Raw genomic sequence first — 13,374 nt, 5'->3', positions numbered from 1 at the left:
TATCTGATTTAGAGGAGCAGTGTCTCAGTATCTGATTTCGAGCAGCATTGTCTCGGAATCTGATTTAGAGGAGCAGTGTCTCAGAATCTGATTTAGAGGAGCAGTGTCTCGGTATCTGATTTAGAGGAGCAGTGTCTCGGTATATGATTTAGAGGCGCAGTGTCTCAGTATCTGATTTAGAGGAGCAGTGTCTCAGTATCTGATTTAAAGGAGCAGCATGTCAGTATCTGATTTAAAGGAGCAATGTCTCAGCATCTGATTTAGAGGCGCAGTGTCTCGGTATCTGATTTAGAGGAGCAGTGTCTCGGTATCATATCTAAAGGAGCAGTGTCTCGGTATCTGATTTAGAGGAGCAGTGTCTCAGTATCTGATTTAGAGGAGCAGTCACTCGGTATCATATCTAAAGGAGCAGTGTCTCGGTATCTGATTTAGAGGAGCAGTGTCTCAGTATGTGATTTAGAGGAACAGCATCTCGATCTCAGATTTAAAGGAGCAGCGTCTCGGTATCTGATTTAAAGGAGCAGTGTCTCAGTATCTGATTTAGAGGAGCAGTGTCTCAGTATCTGATTTAGAGGAGCAGTGTCTCGGTATCTGATTTAGAGGAGCAGTGTCTCGGTATCTGATTTAGAGGAGCCGTGTCTCAGTATCAGATTTAGACGAGCAGTGTCTCGGTATCTGAGTTAGAGGAGCAGTGTCTCGGTATCTGATTTAGAGTAGCAGTGTCTCAGTATCTGATTTAAAGGAGCAGTGTCTCGGTATCAGATTTGAAGGAGCAGTGTGTCGTTATATGATTTAGAGGAGCAGTGTGTCGGTATCTGATTTAGAGGAGCAGTGTCTCGGTATCAGATCTAAAGGAGCAGCGTCTCGGTATCAGATTTAAAGGAGCAGTGTCTCAGTATCTGATTTAGAGGAGCAGTGTCTCAGTATCTGATTTAGAGGAGCTGTGTCTCAGGATCTGATTTAGAGGAGCAGTGTCTCGGTATCTGATTTAGAGGAGCAGTGTCACGGTATCTGATTTAGAGGAGCAGTGTCTCAGTATCTGATTTAGAGGAGCAGTGTCTCGGTAACTGATTTAGAGGAGCAGTGTCTCGGTATCTGATTTAAAGGAGCAGTGTCTCAGTATCAGATCGAAAGGAGCAGCGTCTCGGTATCAGACTTAAAGGAGCAGTGTCTCAGTATCTGATTTAGAGGAGCAGTGTCTCAGTATCTGATTTAAAGGAGCAGTGTCTCAGTATCTGATTTAGAGGAGCAGTGTCTCAGTATCTGATTTAGAGGAGCAGTGCCTCAGTATCTGATTTAAAGGAGCAGTGTCTCAGTATCTGATTTAGAGGAGCAGTGTCTCAGTATCTGATTTGGAGGTGCAGTGTCTCAGTATCTGATTTAGAGGAGCAGTGTCTCAGTATCTGATTTAAAGGAGCATTGTCTCAGTATCTGATTTAAAGGAGCAGTGTCTCAGTATCTGATTCAGAGGATCAGTGTCTCGGTATCTGATTTAGAGGAGCAGTGTCTCGGTATCTGATTTCGAGGAGCAGTGTCTCGGTATCTGAGTTAGAGGAGCAGTGTCTCGGTATCAAATTTAGAGGAGCAGTGTCTCAGTATGTTATGAAAATGAGCAGTGTCTCGGTATCTGATTTAGAGGAGCAGTGTCTCGGTATCTGATTTAGAGGAGCTGTGTCTCGGTATCTGATTTAGAGGAGCAGTGTCTCGGTATCTGATTTAGAGGAGCAGTGTCTCGGTATCTGATTTAGAGGAGCAGTGTCTCGGTATCTGATTTAGAGGAGCAGTGTATCGGTATATGATTTAGAGCAGCAGTGTCTCGGTATCTGATTTAGAGGAGCAGTGCCTCAGTATCTGATTTAGAGGAGCAGAGTCTCGGTATCTGATTTTGAGGAGCAGTGTCTCAGTATCTGATTTAAAGGAGCAGCGTGTCAGTATTTGATTTAAAGGAGCAGTGTCTCAGTATCTGATTTAGAGGCGCAGTGTCTCGGCATCTGATTTAGAGGAGCAGTGTCTCGGTATCATATCTAAAGGAGCAGTGTCTCGGTATCTGATTTAGAGGAGCAGTGTCTCAGTATCTGATTTAGAGGAGCAGTGTCTCGGTATCATATCTAAAGGAGCAGTGTCTCGGTATCTGATTTTGAGGAGCAGTGTCTCAGTATCTGATTTAGAGGAGCAGTGTCTCAGTATCTGATTTAGACGAGCAGTGTCTCGGTATCTGATTTAGAGGAGCAGTGTCTCGGTATCTGATTCAGAGGAAAAGTGTCTCAGTATCTGATTTAAAGGACCAGTGTCTCGGTATCTGATTGAGAGGAGCAGTGTCTCGGTATCAGATTTAAAGGAGCAGTGTGTCGGTATCTGATTTAGAGGAGCAGTGTGTCGGTATCTGATTTAGAGGAGCCGTGTCTCGGTATCTGATTTAAAGGAGCAGTGTCTCAGTATCTGATTTAGAGGAGCAGTGTCTCAGTATCTGATTTAGAGGAGCAGTGCCTCAGTATCTGATTTAAAGGAGCAGTGTCTCAGTATCTGATTTCGAGGAGCAGTGTCTCAGTATCTGATTTGGAGGAGCAGTGTCTCAGTATCTGATTTAGAGGAGCAGTGTCTCAGTATCTGATTTAAAGGAGCAGTGTCTCAGTATCTGATTTAAAGGAGCAGTGTCTCAGTATCTGATTCAGAGGATTAGTGTCTCGGTATCTGATTTAGAGGAGCAGTGTCTCGGTATCTGATTTAGAGGAGCAGTGTCTCGGTATCATATCTAAAGGAGCAGTGTCTCGGTATCTGATTTAGAGGAGCAGTGTCTCAGTATCAGAGTTAGAGGAACAGTGTCTCGGTATCTGATTTAAAGGAGCAGTGTCTCGGTATCTGATTTAGAGGAGCAGTGTCTCGGTATCTGATTTCGAGGAGCAGTGTCTCAGTATCTGATTTAGAAGAGCAGTGTCTCGGTATCTGATTTAGAGGAGCAGTGTCTCAGTATCTGATTTAGAGGAGCAGTGTCTCAGTATCTGATTTAGAGGAGCAGTGTCTCAGTATCTGATTTCGAGCAGCATTGTCTCGGAATCTGATTTAGAGGAGCAGTGTCTCAGAATCTGATTTAGAGGAGCAGTGTCTCGGTATCTGATTTAGAGGAGCAGTGTCTCGGTATATGATTTAGAGGAGCAGTGTCTCAGTATCTGATTTAGAGGAGCAGTGTCTCAGTATCTGATTTAAAGGAGCAGCATGTCAGTATCTGATTTAAAGGAGCAATGTCTCAGCATCTGATTTAGAGGCGCAGTGTCTCGGTATCTGATTTAGAGGAGCAGTGTCTCGGTATCATATCTAAAGGAGCAGTGTCTCGGTATCTGATTTAGAGGAGCAGTGTCTCAGTATCTGATTTAGAGGAGCAGTCACTCGGTATCATATCTAAAGGAGCAGTGTCTCGGTATCTGATTTAGAGGAGCAGTGTCTCAGTATGTGATTTAGAGGAACAGCATCTCGATCTCAGATTTAAAGGAGCAGCGTCTCGGTATCTGATTTAAAGGAGCAGTGTCTCAGTATCTGATTTAGAGGAGCAGTGTCTCAGTATCTGATTTAGAGGAGCAGTGGCTCGGTATCTGATTTAGAGGAGCAGTGTCTCGGTATCTGATTTAGAGGAGCCGTGTCTCAGTATCAGATTTAGACGAGCAGTGTCTCGGTATCTGAGTTAGAGGAGCAGTGTCTCGGTATCTGATTTAGAGTAGCAGTGTCTCAGTATCTGATTTAAAGGAGCAGTGTCTCGGTATCAGATTTGAAGGAGCAGTGTGTCGTTATATGATTTAGAGGAGCAGTGTGTCGGTATCTGATTTAGAGGAGCAGTGTCTCGGTATCAGATCTAAAGGAGCAGCGTCTCGGTATCAGATTTAAAGGAGCAGTGTCTCAGTATCTGATTTAGAGGAGCAGTGTCTCAGTATCTGATTTAGAGGAGCTGTGTCTCAGGATCTGATTTAGAGGAGCAGTGTCTCGGTATCTGATTTAGAGGAGCAGTGTCACGCTATCTGATTTAGAGGAGCAGTGTCTCAGTATCTGATTTAGAGGAGCAGTGTCTCGGTAACTGATTTAGAGGAGCAGTGTCTCGGTATCTGATTTAAAGGAGCAGTGTCTCAGTATCAGATCGAAAGGAGCAGCGTCTCGGTATCAGACTTAAAGGAGCAGTGTCTCAGTATCTGATTTAGAGGAGCAGTGTCTCAGTATCTGATTTAGAGGAGCAGTGCCTCAGTATCTGATTTAAAGGAGCAGTGTCTCAGTATCTGATTTAGAGGAGCAGTGTCTCAGTATCTGATTTGGAGGTGCAGTGTCTCAGTATCTGATTTAGAGGAGCAGTGTCTCAGTATCTGATTTAAAGGAGCAGTGTCTCAGTATCTGATTTAAAGGAGCAGTGTCTCAGTATCTGATTCAGAGGATCAGTGTCTCGGTATCTGATTTAGAGGAGCAGTGTCTCGGTATCTGATTTCGAGGAGCAGTGTCTCGGTATCTGAGTTAGAGGAGCAGTGTCTCGGTATCAAATTTAGAGGAGCAGTGTCTCAGTATCTTATGAAAATGAGCAGTGTCTCGGTATCTGATTTCGAGGAGCAGTGTCTCGGTATCTGATTTAGAGGAGCAGTGTCTCGGTATCTGATTTAGAGGAGCTGTGTCTCGGTATCTGATTTAGAGGAGCAGTGTCTCGGTATCTGATTTAGAGGAGCAGTGTCTCGGTATCTGATTTAGAGGAGCAGTGTCTCGGTATCTGATTTAGAGGAGCAGTGTCTCGGTATCTGATTTAGAGGAGCAGTGTATCGGTATCTGATTTAGAGCAGCAGTGTCTCAGTATCTGATTTAGAGGAGCAGTGCCTCAGTATCTGATTTAGAGGAGCAGAGTCTCGGTATCTGATTTTGAGGAGCAGTGTCTCAGTATCTGATTTAAAGGAGCAGCGTGTCAGTATTTGATTTAAAGGAGCAGTGTCTCAGTATCTGATTTAGAGGCGCAGTGTCTCGGCATCTGATTTAGAGGAGCAGTGTCTCGGTATCATATCTAAAGGAGCAGTGTCTCGGTATCTGATTTAGAGGAGCAGTGTCTCAGTATCTGATTTAGAGGAGCAGTGTCTCGGTATCATATCTAAAGGAGCAGTGTCTCGGTATCTGATTTTGAGGAGCAGTGTCTCAGTATCTGATTTAGAGGAGCAGTGTCTCAGTATCTGATTTAGACGAGCAGTGTCTCGGTATCTGATTTAGAGGAGCAGTGTCTCGGTATCTGATTCAGAGGAGCAGTGTCTCAGTATCTGATTTAAAGGAGCAGTGTCTCGGTATCTGATTGAGAGGAGCAGTGTCTCGGTATCAGATTTAAAGGAGCAGTGTGTCGGTATCTGATTTAGAGGAGCAGTGTGTCGGTATCTGATTTAGAGGAGCCGTGTCTCGGTATCTGATTTAGAAGAGCAGTGTCTCGGTATCAGATCTAAAGGAGCAGCGTCTCGGTATCAGATTTAAAGGAGCAGTGTCTCAGTATCTGATTTAGAGGAGCAGTGTCTCGGTATCTGATTTAGAGGAGCAGTGTCACGGAATCTGATTTAGAGGAGCAGTGTCTCAGTATCTGATTTAGAGGAGCAGTGACTCGGTATCTGATTTAGAGGAGCCGTGTCTCGGTATCTGATTTAGAGGAGCAGTGTCACGGTATCTGATTTAGAGGAGCAGTGTCTCAGTATCTGATTTAGAGGAGCAGTGACTCGGTATCTGATTTAGAGGAGCCGTGTCTCGGTATCTGATTTAGAGGAGCAGTGTCTCGGTATCAGATCTAAAGGAGCAGCATCTCGGTATCAGATTTAAAGGAGCAGTGTCTCAGTATCTGATTTAGAGGAGCAGTGTCTCAGTATCTGATTTAGAGGAGCAGTGTCTCAGTATCTGATTTAGAGGAGCAGTGTCTCGGTATCTGATTTAGAGGAGCAGTGTCTCGATATCTGATTTAGAGGAGCAGTGTCTCAGTATCTGATTTAGAGGAGCAGTGTCTCAGTATCTGATTTAAAGGAGCAGCGTCTCGGTATCAGATTTAAAGGAGCAGTGTCTCAGTATCTGATTTGGAGGAGTGGTGTCTCGATATCAGATTTAAAGGAGCAGTTTATCAGTATCTGATTTAGAGGAGCAGTGTCTCAGTATCTGATTTAAAGGAACAGCGTCTCGGTATCAGATTTAAAGGAGCAGTGTCTCAGTATCTGATTTAGAGGAGCAGTGTCTCAGTATCTGATTTAGAGGAGCAGTGTCTCGGTATCTGATTTAGAGGAGCAGTGTCTCAGTATCTGATTTAAAGGAGCAGCGTCTCGGTATCAGATTTAAAGGAGCAGTGTCTCGATATCAGATTTAAAGGAGCAGTGTATCAGTATCTGATTTGGTGGAGCAGTGTCTCAGTATCTGATTTAAAGGAGCAGCGTCTCGGTATCAGATTTAAAGGAGCAGTGTCTCAGTATCTGATTTAGAGGAGCAGTGTCTCAGTATCTGATTTGGAGGAGCAGTGTCTCAGTATGTGATTTAGAGGAGCAGCATCTCGATATCAGATTTAAAGGAGCAGCGTCTCAGTATCTGATTTAAAGGAGCAGTGTCTCAGTATCTGATTTAGAGGAGCAGTGTCTCAGTATCTGATTTAGAGGAGCAGTGTCTCGGTATCTGATTTAGAGGAGCAGTGTCTCGGTATCTGATTTAGAGGAGCCGTGTCTCAGTATCTGATTTAGACGAGCAGTGTCTCGGTATCTGATTTAGAGGAGCAGTGTCACTGTATCTGATTTAGAGGAGCAGTGTCTCGGTATCTGATTTAAAGGAGCAGTGTCTCGGTATCTGATTTAGAGGAGCAGTGTCTCAGTATCTGATTTAAAGGAGCAGCGTCTCGGTATCAGATTTAAAGGAGCAGTGTCTCGATATCAGATTTAAAGAAGCAGTGTATCAGTATCTGATTTGGTGGAGCAGTGTCTCAGTATCTGATTTAAAGGAGCAGCGTCTCGGTATCAGATTTAAAGGAGCAGTGTCTCAGTATCTGATTTAGAGGAGCAGTGTCTCAGTATCTGATTTGGAGGAGCAATGTCTCAGTTTCTGATTGAGAGGAGCAGCGTCTCGATATCAGATTTAAAGGAGCAGCGTCTTGGTATCTGATTTAAAGGAGCTGCGTCTCGCTATCAGATTTAAAATAGCAGCCTCTTGGTATCAGATTTAAAGGAGCAGCGTCTCGCTGTCAGATTTAAAGTAGCAGTGTCTCGGTGTCTGATTTAAAGGAGCAGCGTCTCGCAATCAGATTTAAAATCGCAGCCTCTTGGTATAAGATTTAAAGGAGCAGCCTCTCCATATCAGATCTAAAGGAGCAGCGTCTCGGTATCAGATTTAAAGGAGCAGCGTCTCGCTATCAGATTTAAAATAGCAGCCTTTCGGTATCAGATTTAAAGGAGAAGTGTCTCGGTATCTGATTTAGAGGAGCAGTGTCTCATTATGTGATTTAGAGGAGCAGCATTTCGATATCAGATTTAAAGGAGCAGTGTCTCAGTATCTGATTTAAAGGAGCAGTGTCTCAGTATCTGATTTAGAGGAGCAGTGTCTCAGTATCTGATTTAGAGGAGCAGTGTCTCGGTATCTGATTTAGAGGAGCAGTGTGTCGGTATCTGATTTCGAGGAGCCGTGTCTCAGCATCTGATTTAGACGAGCAGTGTCTCGGTATCTGATTTAGAGGAGCAGTGTCTCGGTATCTGATTTAGAGGAGCAGTGTGTCGGTATCTGATTTCGAGGAGCCGTGTCTCAGTATCTGATTTAGACGAGCAGTGTCTCGGTATCTGATTTAGAGGAGCAGTGTCTCAGTATCTGATTTAGAGGAGCAGCGTCTCGATATCAGATTTAAAGGAGCAGCATCTCGGTATCTGATTTAAAGGAGCAGCGTCTCGCTATCAGATTTAAAATAGCAGCCTCTTGGTATCAGATTTAAAGGAGCAGCGTCTCGCTGTCAGATTTAAAGTAGCAGCGTCTCGGTATCTGATTTAAAGGAGCAGAGTCTCGCTATCAGATTTGAAATAGCAGCCTCTTGGTATAAGATTTAAAGGAGCAGCCTCTCCATATCAGATCTAAAGGAGCAGCGTCTCGGTATCAGATTTAAAGGAGCAGCGTCTCGCTATCAGATTTAAAATAGCAGCCTTTCGGTTTCAGATTTAAAGGAGCAGCATCTCGGTATCTGATTTAAAGGAGCAGCGTCTCGCTATCAAATTTAAAGGAGCAACCTCTTGGTGTCAGATTTAAAGGAGCAGCGTCTCGCTGTCAGATTTAAAGGAGCAACCTCTTGGTATCAGATTTAAAGGAGCAGCGTCTCGCTATCAGATTTAAAGGAGCAGCCTCTTGGTGTCAGATTTAAAGGAGCAGCGTCTCGGTATCTGATTTAAAGGAGCAGTGTCTCGATATCTGATTGAGTGGAGCAGTGTTCTGATGGTTTATAAATATTTGTCAAGATTGATGAACGGTTCTAAAGGATTATAAGGTAGTATGAAGTTTTACAAAGAGTTATAAAGGGTCGTAAAGAAATACCCATGTTTTAAAAGCATTTTAGCAGATTATAAAGGTTTAACAAAAAATATAAATGTTATAAAAGATTGTAAAGTTTTTTTCATGATTATGTAGGGTTCTAAGTAATTAGAATGGGATATAGATGATTATAAATCTTTCTAAAGTATTATAAAGTGTTCGAAATGCTTAGAAAGTTTTATAGAGCATGACAAAGTTTACGAATATTATAATCAATTTTGAAGGGTTGTCAAAGATTTTAAAGCATATAAAGTGTTATCTCCAATTATAACGGTGTATTTGAGGGAGGCTCTGGCGGAGAGCTAATGTCAGTAGACTTGCATTCAAGAGGCCAAGGCTAAGGCTCCGGGGACATGGGTTGACTCCCAACAAGGTAGATTGTGAAATTTGAATTCAATAAATAAATCTGGAATTAAAAGCTCATCTAATGGTGAACAAGAAACCATTGTCGTTTCTTGTAAAAAAAACCCGTCTGGATCACTAATGTGCTTTAGCCAAGTAAATCTGCAGTCCACACCTGGTCTGGTCTACATGTGACCTCAGACTGACCGCAAGGTGGTTGACTCTTAAATTCACTTTGTCGGAGCCACGCAGTTGTATCAAGTCGCCACAAGGTGTAAAACAAGGAATGAAACTGGGCAGACCACCCATCATCAACCTTGGCACTGGGAACGACAATAGCACACCCTGCAAAGATCTCCATACTCACATCTCACACACTGGTCAATTAAGCTCGAGGAACAGCATCTCATCTACCGATTAAGCACGCTACAGCCTGCCGGACTGAACATTGAGTTCAATAATTTCAGAGCATGACAGCCCCCCATTTTACTTTCATTGTTAGTTGTTTTTTTCTTTTTTACATTTTTTACAACCTTTTTTTTTGCATTTATTTCATTTCATCTTAGTTTGTTCAGTTTGCTTACCCACTGTTTTTTTTCATGTTTGCACTTGCTGCTGTTCAATATTCAGTCCGTTAACACCTTTTGTGTACTAATGCTTTGTCTTTTCACACACCATTAACATATTGTTTGCCTTTGCTCCATGACCTTTTGGTCAGCTATGTGGCCTTGTCCAATCTGCACCTTCTCCTTTGTTATCTCTTGCCCCACCCCCACCTCACTTGCTTGTAACCTGTGACCTTTTTAATATTTGTCAGTTCCGAAGAAGGGTCACTGACCCAAAACATTAACTCTGCTTCTCTTTCCACCGATGCTGCCAGATCTGCTGAGTGGTTCCAGCAATTCTTGTTTTTATTTCAGATTTACAGCATCCGCAGTATTTTGCTTTTATTTTAGTGCTTAATTCACTGCCACTTCTCTTCCAGGAATGCCTACCTTGAAGAAGTTCTGCTCTTCTCTCTGATGGGATTTTCGTTTGTCTCTTTTACCTTATTCACCTTCATTGCTTTCTATTTCCCTCCTGGTGTTTGATAAAGTTTCTACCAAAACTCATTTTCACAGCCACATCTCCTTCCTCAGTGACTGTCTCCGGCTCCGACTTATTCCACGTGGATTCCAACTGCAGTTTCACCCATCATGCTTTGAATCTACCCAGGATCACAGGTATCTCCGAGAAATACAACGTTCCTCGGACTGCTGTTCTCGCCGCATCCTGAGATCCACACTCAGTGCTATGCGCCGCCACATGCACACACTGGACCTCTCTCTCCAGCAGCACCGTCTCACCTTATCTCAAAGCTGTTCTACTCCACAGTTTCATTTCATCTTTCGTCTCATCCGACGCATTAACAAAAAACTTTTTTCTTCCTTTCAGGTGTCAAGGAACGCAAGCTCCAGCAGCTGATGGGGACGAATGCTCCTCCAGATCCTCCTTCCGCTTCACTTCCCTCTGACCCCACCCCTTCTGATCTGACCCCTTGCCGTGTATTCACTATACCCTCTGACCTCCCCCTCTCTGATGCTGAACGTTCTGTCCTCAGCAAAGGTCTCAGTTTTATCCCCTTACACCCCCACCTCAATGAATTTCGCGCTTGGCATGACGTTGAGCTCTTCTTCCGTCGCCTCCGTCTGTAATTCCCTGCTTTCTCTCTCACTCTCTTCTTAAATAGTGGGATGGCATTTACTACCTTCCAATCTGCAGGACCCGTTCCAGAAACTATAGAATTTAGAAGGATCAAGGTGATTTGATCAAAGTTATTGAGATATTAAGGGGAACTGATGGGGTAATTTGGCGGAAACTATTTCAGCAGCTTGGGAACATAGGAACAGGAGTAGGCCATTCAGCCCATCGAGCCTGCTCCACCATTCAATATGATCATGGTTGATCATCCACTTCAATGTCTTTTCCCAGACTATCCTCATATCCCTTTATGTCATTGGTATTTAGAAATCTGTCAATCTCTGCTTTAAACATATTCAATGAAAGAGCTTCCACAGCATTCTGGGGTCGAGAATTCCAAAGATTCACAACTCTCTGAGTAATAAAATTACCCATTTATTCCTACTCTTTGTTTTCTGCCTGTTAACCAATCCTGAATCCATGCCAGCATATTACCTCCTATCCCATCTGCTTTAATTTTGCTAACCAATCTCCTGCGGGAGACTTTATCAAAAGCTTTCTGAAAATCCCAAGTATACCATGTCCACCGACTCCCCTTCATCCTCAAAAAACTCCAAAAGGTTCATCTGGCATGAATAAATCCATGTTGACTCTGCCCAATCAGATCATTATTATCCAAGTGTCCATTTATCACATCCTTGAGAATAGATTCTGGCCTTTTCCCAATGATTGATGTCAGGCTAACTGGTCGGAAATTCCCTGTTTTCTCTCTCCCTCCCTTCTTAAATAGAGGGATGGCATTTACTACCTTCCAATCTGCAGGACCCATTCCAGAAGCTATAGAATTTTGGCAGATGATCACCAATGCATCCACTATCTCCATAGCTACCTCTTTCAACATTCTGGGATGTAGAATATCAGGTCCTGGGGACTTATCAATCTTCAGCCCCATTAATTTCTCCAATACAACCTTCTTACTAATACTAATTACTTTCAGTTCCTCATTCCCCCGAACCCCTTGTATCTCTAATTCTGGGAGATTTCTTGTATCTTCCTCAGTGAAGACAGACACAAAGTCATCATTTAGCTTCACTGCCATTTCTCTATTCCCCATTATAAATTCTCCTGACTCTGCCTGTAATGGACCCACATTTGTGTTAGCCAAACGTTTCCTTTTTACGTACCTATAGAAACTTTGACAGTCAGTTTTTATGTTTGGGGGACTCTGGGACTAGTGAGCATAGTCTCAAAATTAGAGGCAGACCTTTCAGGAGTGAAGTTAGGAAACGCCACTACAGACTAAAGGTGATGTTAGTTTGGAACAGTCTTCTGTAAACACCCATTGATGTTAAATCAATTGTTCATTTTTAAATCTAACATTGACCTTCTCGAATGGCTTTTGGAAATTGAAATATTCTTCTGTCACTCTCTGTCCCTTGGGCAGTCTGTTTCTGTGTGTGTGTGTGTGTGTGTGTGTGTGTGTGTGTGTGTGTCTGTCCGTCTGTGTGTTTGTCTGTGTGTGTATCTATGCCTGTTTCTCTCTCAGGAACTCAGTAAAACTCCAGTTAGTACAGAGGCAGCGATTCTCTGTCAAAGCGTCAGTCCTGAAGGTGTGCTGCACTGTCGGAAAATCAGTAGTGAGGGATTGCTGCACTGTCAGAGGGTCAATACTGAGGGATTGCCGCACTGTCAGAAGGTCAATACTGAGGGATTGCCGCACTGTCAGAGGGTCAGTACTGAGGGATTGCCGCACTGTCAGAGGGTCAGCACTGGGCGATTGCCGCACTGCCAGAGGGTCAGTACTGAGGGAGGGCCGCACTGTCAGAGGGTCAGTACTGAAGGATTGCTGCACTGTCAGAGGGTCAGTATTGAGGGATTGCTGCACTGTCAGAGGGTCAGCACTGAGGGATTGCCGCACTGTCAGAGGGTCAATACTGAGGGATTGTCGCACTGTCAGTGGGTCAGCACTGAGGGATTGCCACACTGCCAGAGGGTCAGTACTGAGGGATTGCCGCACTGCCAGAGGGTCAGTACTGAGGGATTGCCGCACTGCCAGAGGGTCAGTATTGAGGGAGCACCGCACTGTCAGAGGGTCAGTACTGAGAGAGTGTTGCATTTGGGAGGGGCAGTACTGAGGGAGCGCTGCACTCTCGGAGTGTCGGTACTGAAGGAGTGCCACACTGTTGCCACAATAACCTCAACAGGAGAAAAACACCAACAAATCCAACAACAACCTCAACAGTGGAAAAACATCAACAAATTCAACAACATCAGAAGGGGGAAAATTTCACACCGATAAGCACAAGCTGTTGAGGGACAGGAAATGGTTAACGAAGGGCCAGAGTATCTGATCACACCCGGGATGGTGTAATTGTTAGCAACAAAGCCCGTTTCAGCCTGAAAATTCGAAAGGAGAGAGCAAAGCTGAGAGAGAATGAGTTGATTTTGACTGAGTTAATGAGGGGGAAATGGCCTCCTGCGACTCCCACAATGCGCCGCGACTGGGAAAGGCCCCTATCTGTGGTACAGGCCGCGCTGCACTCTGGGAGGAGCTTCCACACATGCGCATCTCCACAAGCGCGTTAACCGCCGCTTTTTTTCATTCTCCCGCGGCTCAGACTTTCAAGTTTCCTCCATTGAGATTGACGATTGAAGCCGCTTCGGATTTTCCTTTAAGCTGCTTTTTGCGGAAACAAACAGTGGACAGGCGACGTCACGCAAACATGGCGACTGATGACGCCCCGTCCCAACCACTGTGTCCTGAGCTCTGATTGGCTGCGCTTCCCCACGTGTTTTGTGGTCAAAGGGGTCAACTGGCGCTCCAGCCTC

The sequence above is a fragment of the Heterodontus francisci genome, chromosome 49 (assembly GCF_036365525.1).
Source record: "Heterodontus francisci isolate sHetFra1 chromosome 49, sHetFra1.hap1, whole genome shotgun sequence".
In the NCBI taxonomy this organism is placed as follows: Eukaryota; Metazoa; Chordata; class Chondrichthyes; order Heterodontiformes; family Heterodontidae; genus Heterodontus; species Heterodontus francisci.
The sequence above is the reverse complement of the archived record's forward strand: the minus strand, read 5'-3'. Positions refer to the sequence as shown.